The sequence below is a fragment of the Lagenorhynchus albirostris genome, chromosome X, assembly GCF_949774975.1.
Source record: "Lagenorhynchus albirostris chromosome X, mLagAlb1.1, whole genome shotgun sequence".
NCBI classification, from domain to species: Eukaryota; Metazoa; Chordata; class Mammalia; order Artiodactyla; family Delphinidae; genus Lagenorhynchus; species Lagenorhynchus albirostris.
In genome coordinates, this window is record NC_083116.1 from 15,311,115 (window position 1) to 15,324,466 (window position 13,352).

The following is a 13,352-nucleotide window of genomic DNA, read 5'->3' on the forward strand; positions in this document are numbered from 1 at the left end:
AAATCTTTTGGAAGGCTCTAGGGATAGGGTTATTCCTGAATAATGATTACATACACACACTAGCTGGAGGTATAGACCTACAGATGTAAAACATTTATTCTGATGCTTTCATTTTTAATTTATGAATAAAAGTGTGAAGCAAAATTCAAATTAGTTTATTTGTCCTGTCCTTGGGGGATCTGACATCTCACCCTACCTACTTCAGAAGAACATATACTGCTTCTCTGTTTTATCAGGATTGTTTCTCTCTTGGTTCTGATTTCCCTTCAATCCAAGTATGTAATGAGGCTATTCAATAAGGAGACTGTGGTTTACTTGCAGGCAAAATCTTCAGTACTCGCCTTTAGGCCACCAGGGAAAGGTTCTAAGAAGTCAAACCTGGAATCTCCTTGTCACATTATTTGATCTTAAATATAGAGAAGAAAACAGTGTTCTGGATTTAGAGCTGGTCTTTGGATTGAGAAAGACCCACAAACTTTCAAATCTCAGTTTATAGAAAGCAGCTCTCACACAAAAGCAGATCAGTGGTTGCCTGGGGAAGGATGCGCTGCAAAAGGCTCTATGCCTCTGCCGCAACTTGTGAAGTTGTATGCCTTAACTGGATGCAGTTTACTGTACATAAATGATACTCCATACAGTGGGTATTAAATCATCTTGATAATCATTCCACAGTGTACACGTGTATCAAATCATCACATTGTACACTTCATTTTTTTCTATTTTCTTGTTATTTTTTAAACCATTTTTTAAATTGAAGTATAGTTAATTTACAATGTTGTGTTAGTTTCAGGTGCACAGCAAAGTGATTCACTTATCCATATATGAATATATCTATTCTTTTTCAGATGCCTTTCCATTACAAGATATGGAATATAGTTCCCTGTGCTATACAGTAGGTCCTTGTTATCTATTTTGTTTTTAGTGTGTTTTTTTATAAATCTATACTTTCATTAAGACAAAAACTGACAGTGTTGGTATGAAGTTTAACAGTTAAACAAAAGTGTTCACAGAAACCTAACACATGCCTAAAATGATTTTACAGTGGAGTTCCAGATGCAGGTCTAGACGATGTCAAGAACTGATGGATCTCATGATTCAAGACAGCATTTTGGGTTTTAGTTAATTCTTAGGATTAAAAAAAAATTGTTTTGTTTTAAAGTGAACCACTGCCCCAGTATGAAAGTTTAATCTTCTCCTGAGACCAGGGCTTCAGAAATCATTCAACTCCTGAAGTGATTCAGTGAACTTGTGCTGTCAGTGACTGAACCCTACCACCAATGGTTTCAAAGTTCAAGAAACAGAGGCTCCAAGAGTTTTCCACCCTAAGAGCATCGGCCCTTGCCTTTCCCTACTCTCCCACCTCCTATACCACCCTCTGCCCTTCCCCAAATACTTCAGCCAGTGGCTTGGGTGGAGAAGCTGACATTTATAACTTCGTGACTGGAAAAGAAAGGGTCTTCTTGTCAATTTCAAGAATTAGCACCTCTAAGACAGAATGATCTCCCTGTGTATACACTCCAATAAGACTTTTCCTCCTCAACCAGTTTCCATCCCACAGACCACAGCTTTGGTAACTTCTTAACTGGCTTAGTCCTTTGTTGGGAACAGCATTAAGCTCAGGCAGGGAACACGTTGGCTTCTAAGTTTCAGGCATTCACAGCTTTTAAACAGTGTCTCAGTCCTCATTTAGGCTGCCAATGACATTTTTTGAAAGGATGAAATATTCTGGACACAGAACCAAATCATCATTAGTTGTTCTTTCCTTTGTTTCACCACTTCCCCCATCAGGCCCCAAATTTTAACAAAAATGACCCTAACCCACCTCCCTTCTTTCCCACCTCATCCCTCCCGCCCCAAATAATACACCAGTAATACTCAAAAACTACATACATGCTATGCTGTAAAAATGCAGAGTTAACACTATTGGGAAGAAGGCTGTGGGTTGTGGAGATGCTCTTTGAAGATCTACAGTATCTTTTGCTCTCCCACATCTCATTCTGCAAGTTTTGTCCTTCATAGAAGGCCCTTTGCTTTTCTCAGCAAAGTTCAGAATGGGTTGTCTTGAAACACTGACCGTCCTTCCCCTCCACTGGGATGGGTGTGCAAACTATACAGCATGGAGCGTTTTTAAAGCACTTGGGCTGCTGTAGGGCACAGAAACTACACTGGCTCTTCAAAGGACATCTTCTCAAGCCACGTCTATGGTGTCAAGACAAGTAGAACTCTTTCTTTCCCCGCTTGAAACCCACAGTCAGATGTGACAGGGGCTGGTAGTCAGGAGAGTTAATTCTTGTCATCTTTTTTGTCATCATCCTCCGAGGGGTAGGAATGCCACATCAGCCTTTCCTCATAGGAGGATATGACAACCTGTGGGCACTTGACATTGGCCTCCTTGGCAGGGACCAGGTCAGCCTCATCAGTTTTTCCACTTCATCAGGAACATGAGTTCTCCACTGGAGTCGGTAGCTCCAATAATCTGCTCCGGTTCCAAACCCCGGGCAAAGCCTCGTGGCTTTTCTGACTCTTCTTTCTTCTTTGGTTTGCTCTCCTCCCCCTTATCTTGCACATCAGAATCAGCTTTGCGCTTGCCTCTCTCTGATTTATCTGTCTCGTGTGCTGTTTTCTGTGACTGCAGGAACTCGGCAATGAGGCCGGGGCGATCCAGGTTTTCTACTGGTTCCCATGTGTCGTCCTCATCTCAGGACCCCTTCCACTTTAGGAGGTGCTCCACTTGGCCCTTTACCACTTGACGCTCGAGAACTTTTTCCACCACTTGTTCTTCTTCCTCTTCTTCTAGCACCTCCTCCACTTTCTTCTTGTTTTGTTTTCCCCACAGTGCCCTCCAGCTTTCCGGTATAAAGGGTGAGGCTGCTCAGAGCGAGAGGAATCGGTGCCGCGCTACTGGCGCATCTTGTCGGGCTGGCCGGGGGAGTGGCGACCAGAAAAGCAACAAGCCTGCTGACCGTGGCTGAGCCTCTCCCTGAAGCGTCCCTCCCCTCAGCCGAACCTCTGTTTTGTATACGGTAGTGTGTATCTGTTCATCCCAAACTCATCTATCTATTGTAACTTATTTAAAATAGATTTATTTATTGTATATAGTTTATTTATTTATTTATTGTATATATATAGTTTAACTATATACAATTTAACTATATACAATTTAACTATATACAATTATATCTATATATAGATATAATTTAACTATATACAATTAACTATATACAATTATATCTATTATTCTTTAATAAATTGGGGAGGGTTTGATATTTTAAAAGTGTCTCTAACAAAGGCCGACTGCTTTATCTGTAGATGCGAGTATGCATTTTCACCTCCTATTAGCTGGGCTGCTTGGCTTCTTTCCTTAGTGTGGTTAGGTGTGCTTACTACACTGGAAAAGTCTGCATCTTATGGCCTAGAAGGGAAGGGCCTAGAATTTGAAAATTTGAACTGACCCTGGCATCTGGAGACACAGAACCTTTGACAAGGAACTTAAAGTGTCTCCTTAGCTTCTAGAAGCCATCTGCCTGAGGACTTTTTATAAAAATCGTTTTAAGTATGTGAAACTACCATTATTTACAGGGTGTTTCTTACAAACTATTGAAAAACATAAATTTTTGTTAATTCAAATGTCTAAATCCACTACTATGGCTTAGTGATACAAAAATTTTTGGAATTTATGTGTGTGTGTGTGTGTGTGTGTACGCTTTAGTCTCTAAGAAACCTGGGAGGGGCACCTGTTGAACTTCAGTTCAACTGGTCACACGAAAGTACAGATGATTGATTATGTCTATAGACAGACGCTGGCCATCAGCTTCCCAAACAAGAATAAAGTCTAATACTAGACCAGGCAGAAATTCAGTGAAAAACCAGCCCTTAACCTCTTCCTAATAAATCACACATTTTTAATCTGACAGGAGCCAAGCAGCCTTATCCGCACTCTAAAAGTGAAAGTGAATAACAAAACTTGTTAATCGAGTAGAGAAATTTACTTTTGTACCATCCTCGTCAAAACAACCTTGACGGTAACATCTCTACACTCCCATCTATCATGTCCTTAGTACTGAAAAGCACATTTAGAACTCGGTGGATATTGCAAATTCTTGTGATTAGAAGGTCTATGGAACATTTTATGCTTTGAATATATGTAAGAACCAGAGTTTTTTTGGTTTGTTTTATTTTTGGTTTGTTTGTTAATTTAATTTTTTTAACATCTTTATTGGAGAATAATTGCTTTATAATGTTGTGTTAGTTTCTGCTGTATAACAAAGTGAATCACCTATATGCATACATATATCCCCATATCCCCTCCCTCTTGCGTCTCCCTCCCTCCCACCCTCCCTACCCCACGCCCCTCTAGGTGGTCACAAAGCACCAAGCTGATCTCCCAGTGCTACGCAGCTGCTTCCCACTAGCTGTCTATTTTACGTTTGGTAGTGTATATATGTCCATGCCACTCTCTCACTTTGTCACAACTTACCCTTCCCCCTCCCCATACCCTCAAGTCCATTCTCTAGTAGGTCTGTGTCTTTATTCCTGTCTTACCCCTAGGTTCTTCATGACTTTTTTTTCCTTAAATTCCATATATATGTGTTAGCATACGGTATTTGTCTCTCTCTTTCTGACTTACTTCACTCTGTATGACAGACAGGTCCATCCACCTCATTACAAATAGCTCAATTTTGTTTCTTTTTACGGCTGAGTAATATTCCATTGTATATATGTGCCACATCTTCTTTATCCATTCATCTGTCATTGGACACTTAGGTTGCTTCCATGTCCTGGCTATTGTAAATAGAGCTGCAGTGAACATTCTGGTACATGACTCGCTTTTTTTTTTATATATCTTTATTGGAGTATAATTGCTTTACAATGGTGTGTTAGTTTCTGCTTTATAACAAAGTGAATCAGTTATACATATACATACGTTCCCATATCTCTTCCCTCTTGCGTCTCCCTCCCTCCCACCCTCCCTATCCCACCCCTCTAGGCGGTCACAAAGCACCGAGCTGATCTCCCTGTGCTATGCGGCTGCTTCCCACTAGCTATCTATTTTACCTTTGGTAGTGTCCATATGTCCATGCCACTCTCTCACTTCGTCCCAGCTTACCCTTCCCCCTCCCCGTATCCTCAAGTCCATTCTCTACGGCTGCATCTTTCTTCCTGTCCTGCCCCTAGAACCAGAGTTTTTAGGTGCGTGAATAAAATATAAATCCCACAAAATGTAGACTGCTGGCAACCAAGACTTACTTTGACTGCTCTTTTCTTTTCCTAGGTTTCACTGCACTTACAAAGCCGGTACACGTGTATCTTCTATCTGTGTATTTTACACCCATAGTAGCTCCAAAATGAAGCTCAAGCAAATCTCATTGGTTTAAATACAGAGCAAAACCCATTTCCAGAAGAGCAGTACAGTGTGCTGCAGGAAGCTGGGAAGAGCTGGCGGCTCGCTGACAATGCACATATTCATTAGCAGGCAATAATGAGGAACAGGAGGGGAAACTACTTCGCAGCACAGCCCTATAGGCAAGGGGACAATTTTCTCACTTGTTCCAATGGTAAGCCCTTGGCAGTGAGTATCCATATTCATTATTTCACGTAGCTTTAGCGTTTGCTGGAGCCCTGGCCACAGAAAAGGGATGATTTTGTGTTCACAGGTTTACATGTGTACACAGCCTATGTAATCTCCAGATGTATTTTGTTGAATTCTATTCTAACAGTGACATTTCTGTATCAAGGGACACCAGATCTCACCCGACACCTGTTCTGGAGAGCAGCTTCCCTGACCATCCTAGGCTGGAAAACGGACCTGGCCCAGGTTGGGGGTAACTGTAATACTGGCAAATGCGGGAAGGGGAAGACGCAGCGGCAGGTAAACTTGATGACGACCCTGGAGCCCGGAAAAATTAAAGTGGGCAGAGTCCATTGGACCGAAAAAAAGGTCACCCTGAGAGTAAAATAGACACCCAGGCAAAGGAGACACGAAGAGAGAGGGGCCCACACAGCTACAGAAAGCACAAAGAGGGCGAAGAAAGAAAGGGCGGGAAGCTGAAGAACTTTTTTTTTTTTTTAACAGCGCCAGATTTAAAACAACAACCGCACGTGAGGGCGCGCGCATGCGCTTGTGCCAGCATTGGCCATAACTTCCTACCTGAGTTTGGAAGCAAATGCACTCTTTACAATTTCTTTCCCACAATTTGAACTTTACCACAATTTTAACAGACATTTCGTTTTATAAAGGAAAAGAAAACTTTCATGCAGCGATGGCTTCAATTGGGGTCTTTCAGGCTAGTATGTGTAAAGACTCTTACCAAGTCGTTGCTGCATTTCTGTGACTCTGTGCATATTCCATAGGCCTTGGTACTTGTACTTGCTCCCTAGGCCAGAGGAAAGTAAAGGCTAGATGCACAAAAGAGGCTCCCCACCACTAATATTCAATTTCAGTAAAGCAAATAATATGATAAATTTCTGCAAACAACTGTTTTGATCATTTTCTGAAATTAGGAAAAAACTGGCCTTTTTGGTATCCTTCAGTATACAGTTAATATACTTTCACCATAATACCTTGTTCTTTTGAGGGACAAGCCAACAAAAAGTTCTGCCTGTGAAGAGTTTTTAATTAGGAAATTAAAACTTACCTACCTATGGAGGACCTAAAACTTCAAATTGGAACTCTGACATTAACACATCACATGACCTTGGATCAGGTGTTTGGCCCCTTTGAGCCTCAGTTTTCTCACCTCTAAAACAAAGCAGGGGGGTGGGGTCTTGACAGCCCTTTCTAGCGCTGAAATTCTACTACTCAACTTGGAGGAGAAAGAATTTTAAGGAGCTTACATGAGGAGGCCACATGATCATTCTCTAACTCTCGGGTGGCGTTCCCATTTCACTCTTCATGGCCATGACTTCTATCTAGAGATGCAACAGTAATTCAGAGGATCTTTTGTTAAAATTTTTAAAAAACCTTAGACTACACTTATAAGTTGGAGATTCTGCAATGGACTTGAGTCCACCATGAAAAAAATCACTGCATTTAACAAAGAAATACAAAACATTGTCACTAACTTCTGGGTGGTGGATTATAACTGATTTTTATTTTCTTTAGGCTTGTCTGTATTTTCTAAATTTCCCTACAATGAAAAAGTACCACTCTTATCATTTAAAAAATAGATTTTCAGAAGGATTAGTGCATTCTTGCAAGTTTTACCAGATCTCTCAAGTCTACTCTAAAATCACGGGGGGGCGGTGATATGAAGTCAGACAGTATCACAATGCGTGTCTGCACACAGTGGTTGATTACCCAAGTGGCTGGCCGCTGTAGTCAGAATCAGGACATTATTATTATAATCAGAATCTATGGCTCACAGTCCTACGTGGAAATCAAAACATACGTTTTATCTAAATAACTTTTTTTTTCCAGCATCCTGGCCCTTGAGAAGCATGGTTAAAATTCCTTTCCAGTTTAAAGTAAATGAAATGAAACATGAGGTACTTCTTCTACCCACCAAAAAAAAAAAAAAAAAAAAAAAAAAAAAAAAAAGCTTTCCAGACAAAATATGGTTGCTATTGGGCTGGGTTTTTTTTTTTTCTCTTGCTATGCTCTAAAACACAACACATCAAAAGTTAAAATAAATATTTAGCTGTCAAAACAAAACATACCCCCCATATGGAAAACACAAATATTGAATTTGATGACGCTTGTTATAAAAACAACGTCCACAGCAAAAATAAATGTTTAAATTGTGTACAAAGACTACAAAACTAAATGCTATCATTGTTAAGTTCTATACGACAGTCCAAAAAAGGTTGAAGGTAAGCTGCGGAAAGGATATAAACATAATTAGGTAATTTCCAGCTTCACCACCATAAAAAGTACAATTTTCAAGGAAGACAGACAATAAAGTTCCCCCAAATGACAACTGCAGGCTCAGTGAGGGTAGATCTCTAGAACAAACTTCATGTTCAGCTGAATTCTCCTCAGTTGAGGAAGGTATAGCATTATAGTTCACCTCTCCATTCTCCACCTGGATGTGATCTGTGTCTACAACACATTACCTCCGAAACGACTTTTTACCCAGGACCAGTCACTCACCTCTCTGCAGCAGGGTCCTCGCCTCACTCCCCTTCAGCAACACCAAGCTCCAGACCAAGCAGCAAGGGACAGTGGCTTAGTCACAGGACTGAAGTTCAAATCCCAACTCTGCCGCTTATTAGTTGTGCAATCTTAAACAAGTTACTTAACTAACCTCATCTATGAAATGTGCATCATAACCACTCTGCAGAGTTCCTCTGAGGATCAAATTACATAATGGGTGTAAATTCAACCCACATATTTTCTAGAACTAGCATAGGCCTTCAAGTAACCAGTTCCCTTTCGCCCCCTACTCCTGGCCACTTACTCCAAGTATGATCAAGTTTAACGTTCATGGTTTTAATTACTCTCCAGCAAACTCAATGGTATATAGCACATGTAGTAATTTTAATTTTGTTAAGACTTTGAATAGAGCACACAGTAAGGGAGACAGTACGACATTGTGCTCAAAACCATGAACTTCTGAGGGGTAAGACAATCTCAATTTTGATGTCTCCTAACCGCGCCCAGCTGTGCAACCAAGGGCAAATTACTTTACCTCTCTGAGCCTGGCTCTTAATTTAAAAATGAAGAGACTAGACAAGGTATACAAGTGCCTGGCACAGAGCTAAGTACCATAAATGGTAGCTTCTATTGGTCTTCATGATTTGGGTCGATGTTCAGGTACTAGTCACTTTAAAGACTAGTAAAGTAAGCTTGGCCAACAACTCAGTCACATCAAGACACTGTTAGTGTTCTCTACTCTCCTGAAGTTAAGTTCTACTGCATTTCATAGAGGAAATTACATCAACCTCAGCACTATTGACAATTTGGGTCAGATGATTCTCCAGTGCGGGGGACTGCCCCTTGCATCCTAGAATGTTTAAGCCCCTTGCCTGACCTCTACCTACTAGACACACCCCAAGCTGTGACTGCCAAAACTGTCTCCAGACATTGTTCAATGTCTCCTAGGGGACAAAACTGCCCCAGTTAAAAACCACTCGTCTAGCACTTTCTGCAGATGGGACTTCTCGGTAGGCAGCCCTGCAGGAGGACAAAGGTTTACTCGCCCTCCCATTTAGTCTTATCTACTCCTCTGGGCTCCATCATTCATTAGTACCTGTAATTCAAAGGTGACCATAGAAAAATAAATTTTTTGGCCCAATTTGCTGTCAGAAGCTGCTTTAAGTCACAGGAAGGAATGCTGGCCTGGTTATCTTTTCACTACTCTATACAGTCATACAAAATGCTGAACTTTTAATATCAAGGAATCTGCTATGTCCTAATTACTTTACATAAAACGTTAAAAGGTCATTGACCTTAAGATGACTTATAAACCATGTTATTGCCCAAACTAAGTATGTCTTCATTGGGAAGGTGAGATGGAATTTATGCAGTGACTAATACCCTGGAAAGAAACGGCTCCCCTGTTTGCATGGCTAAAGCATGTTTACTGTACATAAAGTGCTATGTTAAAGTCCAAAAGACTCTGGACAACTCTTGATTATTCACAACGAATTCACTGTCTATTTTTCATTTTACTAACTGCACCAGAAAGCAGGAGCCATTTCTTATCCACTGTGCACCCCAGCACCTAGCACAGAGCCTCCAACAGAGGCGGTCACTCAGTAAATGTTGGTTGAATAAATAAATGGTCATATATTCTGCTAAATTAAGTACTCTGTTGAAAAAAAAAAAAGAAACTTTCTTTGCTCTCGTTCAACAGGAGCTGAACGAAAAGATCTTTTAAGAGAAAATAATTACAGTCTGCTCCCTTTTACTCCAAACCCAAACAACTGGAAAATTCAATTAACCAAAAAAATTTTGTAGGCAAAAGTTGGGGAAAGCAGCCCAACAGGTAAGGCCCAAAGTTCGAGCAAGCACGGACATTTGCTCAGCTCCCGCAAGATTATAAGGGCCAAAGCTGCTGGCACGAGACGGCAAGGAGGCAGCCGGGCGGTGGAAGCAGGAAAACAGGGATGGATCAGCCTCAGGAGGTTAGCTGCCATCCGTCAGTGAACAGTTTGTTTGGTGTTTTTAACGTCAAAACTTTAGCGGTAAGAGTCAATGTCTTACGCAAAGCCTTGACTTACAAATTACTTTTCAAATGGATATGAGCAAAAATTTAAAGAATATTTAGAAAGATATCTGATCATATGTTTGTTAATTTTTCAAGGTTCCTTATCTTTTTTTTTCCCTTCTCCAGTCCCGCAGGGCAAACAACAGGTTCTTAAAAAGCTGCGCAAAAGACACTCCATTTACTCTTTTTGTCTAGAGAAACTTAAGGCCCACCACCATCACATGCTTCTCTCTGCAAAGGACTTCACCACTCCCAACATTCTATTCGTAAGAGAAAAAAACAGTCAGATTTAAATTGTATTCTTAAAGTATTATTTTAAGATCATTGCCCAGTATATAGAACGGGTATCACATTAACATTAGAAATGGTGCAAATAATAGTGTTTAAATGCATTCTCGGGGCTTCCCTGGTGGCGCAGTGGTTGAGGGTCCGCCTGCCAATGCAGGGGACACAGGTTCGAGCCCTGGTCCGGGAAGATCCCACATGCCGCGGAGCAACTAAGCCCGTGCACCACAACTACTGAAGCTTGTGCACTTAGAGCCCGTGCTCTGCAACAAGAGAAGCCACCGGAATTAGAAGCCCGCACACCGCAACGAAGAGCAGCCCCCGCTCGCCGCAACTAGAGAAAGCCCGTGTGCAGCAACGAAGACCCAACACAGCCAAAACTAAATAAATAAAATAAATAAATTTATAAAAAACAATAAATGCATTCTCGTCCACCTTTGAGACCAAAACCTCTATTTCCACTTAAAACATTTCCAGTTTATCATTTCCAGTACACAAGTAAATTATCATGTTTAAGTGGTCCATTAGTTTGATCCATATTAAATTAGCTTCAATTTCCTGGTATCATATAAGAGGAATTTTCCCAATTTAAATCTTACACCATTTTTTAAAAGTTTCACTCAAAAATCTAGACTTGGTTAAAAAAAACCCAAAAAACAAAAGAGCGCTTTCCTTCTCCAAAAATTCAATATGGGAATGGCAGCCTAGAATTTCAAAAACCATATATGGTTACAGAATCCATATGGTAGTCTTAGACTATATACTTATTGGTAGGTGGTTCACACAAATCATGGCGTATCTGACCAATTTCCTGTTGCATAAAGATTATATTTGCTCTGAAAAATGTTAAATAAGCATTTTTAAAGACTGAAGGTAAAGACTAGATTGGAACCTTATGTAACCAAAATGGGAAAGCACGTATAGCATCACCACATTAAAGGCCTAAACCTTTTCAATATGTATTCTTCCTAAGCAAATATGAGCATGAGTTTCCAAAGGCAAAGCTACCATCCCAGAAGCCCTTGCTTCCTCAGTGTAAAGAATGGGGAGGGTTCTGTTCCTGGAGACGAGCTGGGGAGGGAAAGGCTTTGCAAAATTCCAAGGGGCTCATAATTTAAATGTATGCTATTCTGCAAATGTTCACATTTCCAAAGAACAACATAAAATTTACATTAAAACTGTCTTAATCAAGATAACGAAAAAAAATTATTCCTGGTGCTCTATAAGCTTGCCATAGATTTGATAACCCAGGAAAGAATTACAGGCAATTACAAAATGATGGCTCCAATTAGGAAATCTGGATCTATTCCAAATTCAAATCAAAGGGGGCTCAGATAATCCCGATGGAGTAATTTAAATGAATATAGGGGACTTCCAGCAAAGACATACGTTTATTCTATTACTACGTCTTCTGAAAGCCAAGCAAAATGCTACAACGACGTATCTCTTGCACTTCAGGAAATTAAAAAACCAAACCTGGAGTCCCCTTAATAAACCTTGTTCTCTTCTTTTCCCAAGGGGTCTCGCTGGTACAGGGTTTTTATTGTAAAGGGCAATCAAAACAAACCTGAGAATCCCGCACAGTCTCAAACGCAGAAGATAATATAGCACCGAACACGAACCACACACAATCTTTCCTTGCTGATTTCCAAACCTCCACCTAGTCCTGGATGCCTGAGAAGAGGCCGCGAGGAATGGAAGAGAAAGAGAAACTTCGAAAGCAGAAACCTCTCTCCCAGAGCCTAGAACAGACGGCACCTTGTAGGGATTTCACGCTTTCTGAGACGGAAAGGTCACACCCTGCAGTTTTGAAAATCCACCTTCTAAGGCTCAACCCATGTTACAAAACCTTCCTCCTTCTCTAGGTTTCGCGCTGGAGCTGAACCCCCCCTCCCCCCACCCCCATTAGCCAACCCCCCCCCCCGCCATCCCCTTAGAGAAGAACCAGCGCGGCTCCCCCCCCTCCCCACCACAGCATCCCCGACGAGCAAACCCTGGAAGCCCCTCACCTCCACTCCCTCCCACGCCCACCCCCGCCCACCTCGTCGTGCGAACCGAGGCCGGTTCCCCTTCACTCCCTCCCCGTCCTCGAGGAGGAAACCGAGGGGAGCCCTCTACTTCATCTTCACCCGCTCTCCCCACCGTCTACCTCTCTCCCAGCCGGTTATCCTCGTTGAGAAGACCGAGAGGTGCCCCCCACCTCGCCCCACTCCCCCCACTGCCCGCCATCCTCGGGCAGAAAGCCCAGGGAACCCCTTCCCTCTCTCTCCACTCCCCACCATTCCGCAGAGGAAACCAGGGAGAGCCCCCTCCTCCCTCCCGCTTCCCCCACCTCCAGGCGCTCCCGGTCCCCTCCGCCCGCCACCCCTGCGGCGAGAGCCCGAGGGAGGCTGAGGCACGCACCGGCGGGAGGGCAGAGGAGGGGACCCCGCGGCCGGCCATCCCGCAGCCCCCGTCCCCGGCCGGCCGGCCGAGGCCCGAGGCCCCAGATACCCGCCCCGGGGGCCAGCCCGCGACCGGCGGCGGCGGGGCAGGAGGGCAGCCGCTCCCCCAGGACGCGGGCCCGCTGGGCGGGAGGCACACACGCATGCACGCACACGCGGAGAGAAAGCGGGCTTACAGCCTGGGGATGCTCGCCCGCGCGGCTGTCTCGGCGGCGGCCGCTGCCTGCACCGAGGCCAAGGCGCGGCGGCGGCGTCGGCGGCTGCGGACTGAGCCCCCTCGGCCCGGCGGTGGATCTAGGGCGCGGGAGGGGCGCGAGGGGAGGGGCACGTGGGGGAGGCGGGGAGGGAGGGCGCGCGCGCGCGCGCGGGGGCGGGGGCGGGCGCGGCTGGCCCGGGGCGGGGCGGGGCGTGCGCCAGCCGGGGCTCGGCCTGCGGGGGCTGCGGTGCGGGGCGCGCGCGCGCGCGCGCGCGCGGG

The 13,352-nt window shown here is 43.6% G+C and overlaps 1 protein-coding gene and 1 pseudogene across 1 annotated transcript in view; both read right to left on the reverse strand.

Annotated features, from left to right (window-relative positions):
• The window catches only part of FHL1 (four and a half LIM domains 1), a 60,804-nt gene extending 47,696 nt beyond the window's left edge, over nucleotides 1-13,108 (reverse strand). The window contains exon 1 of the mRNA XM_060137055.1: nucleotides 13,054-13,108. The gene's annotated coding sequence lies outside the window, so the exon portion shown is untranslated. The remainder of the gene's footprint in view (nucleotides 1-13,053) is intronic.
• On the reverse strand, nucleotides 1,931-5,333 carry LOC132513045 (chromobox protein homolog 1-like; annotated as a pseudogene).
• Nucleotides 13,109-13,352: the final 244 nt, after the last annotated feature.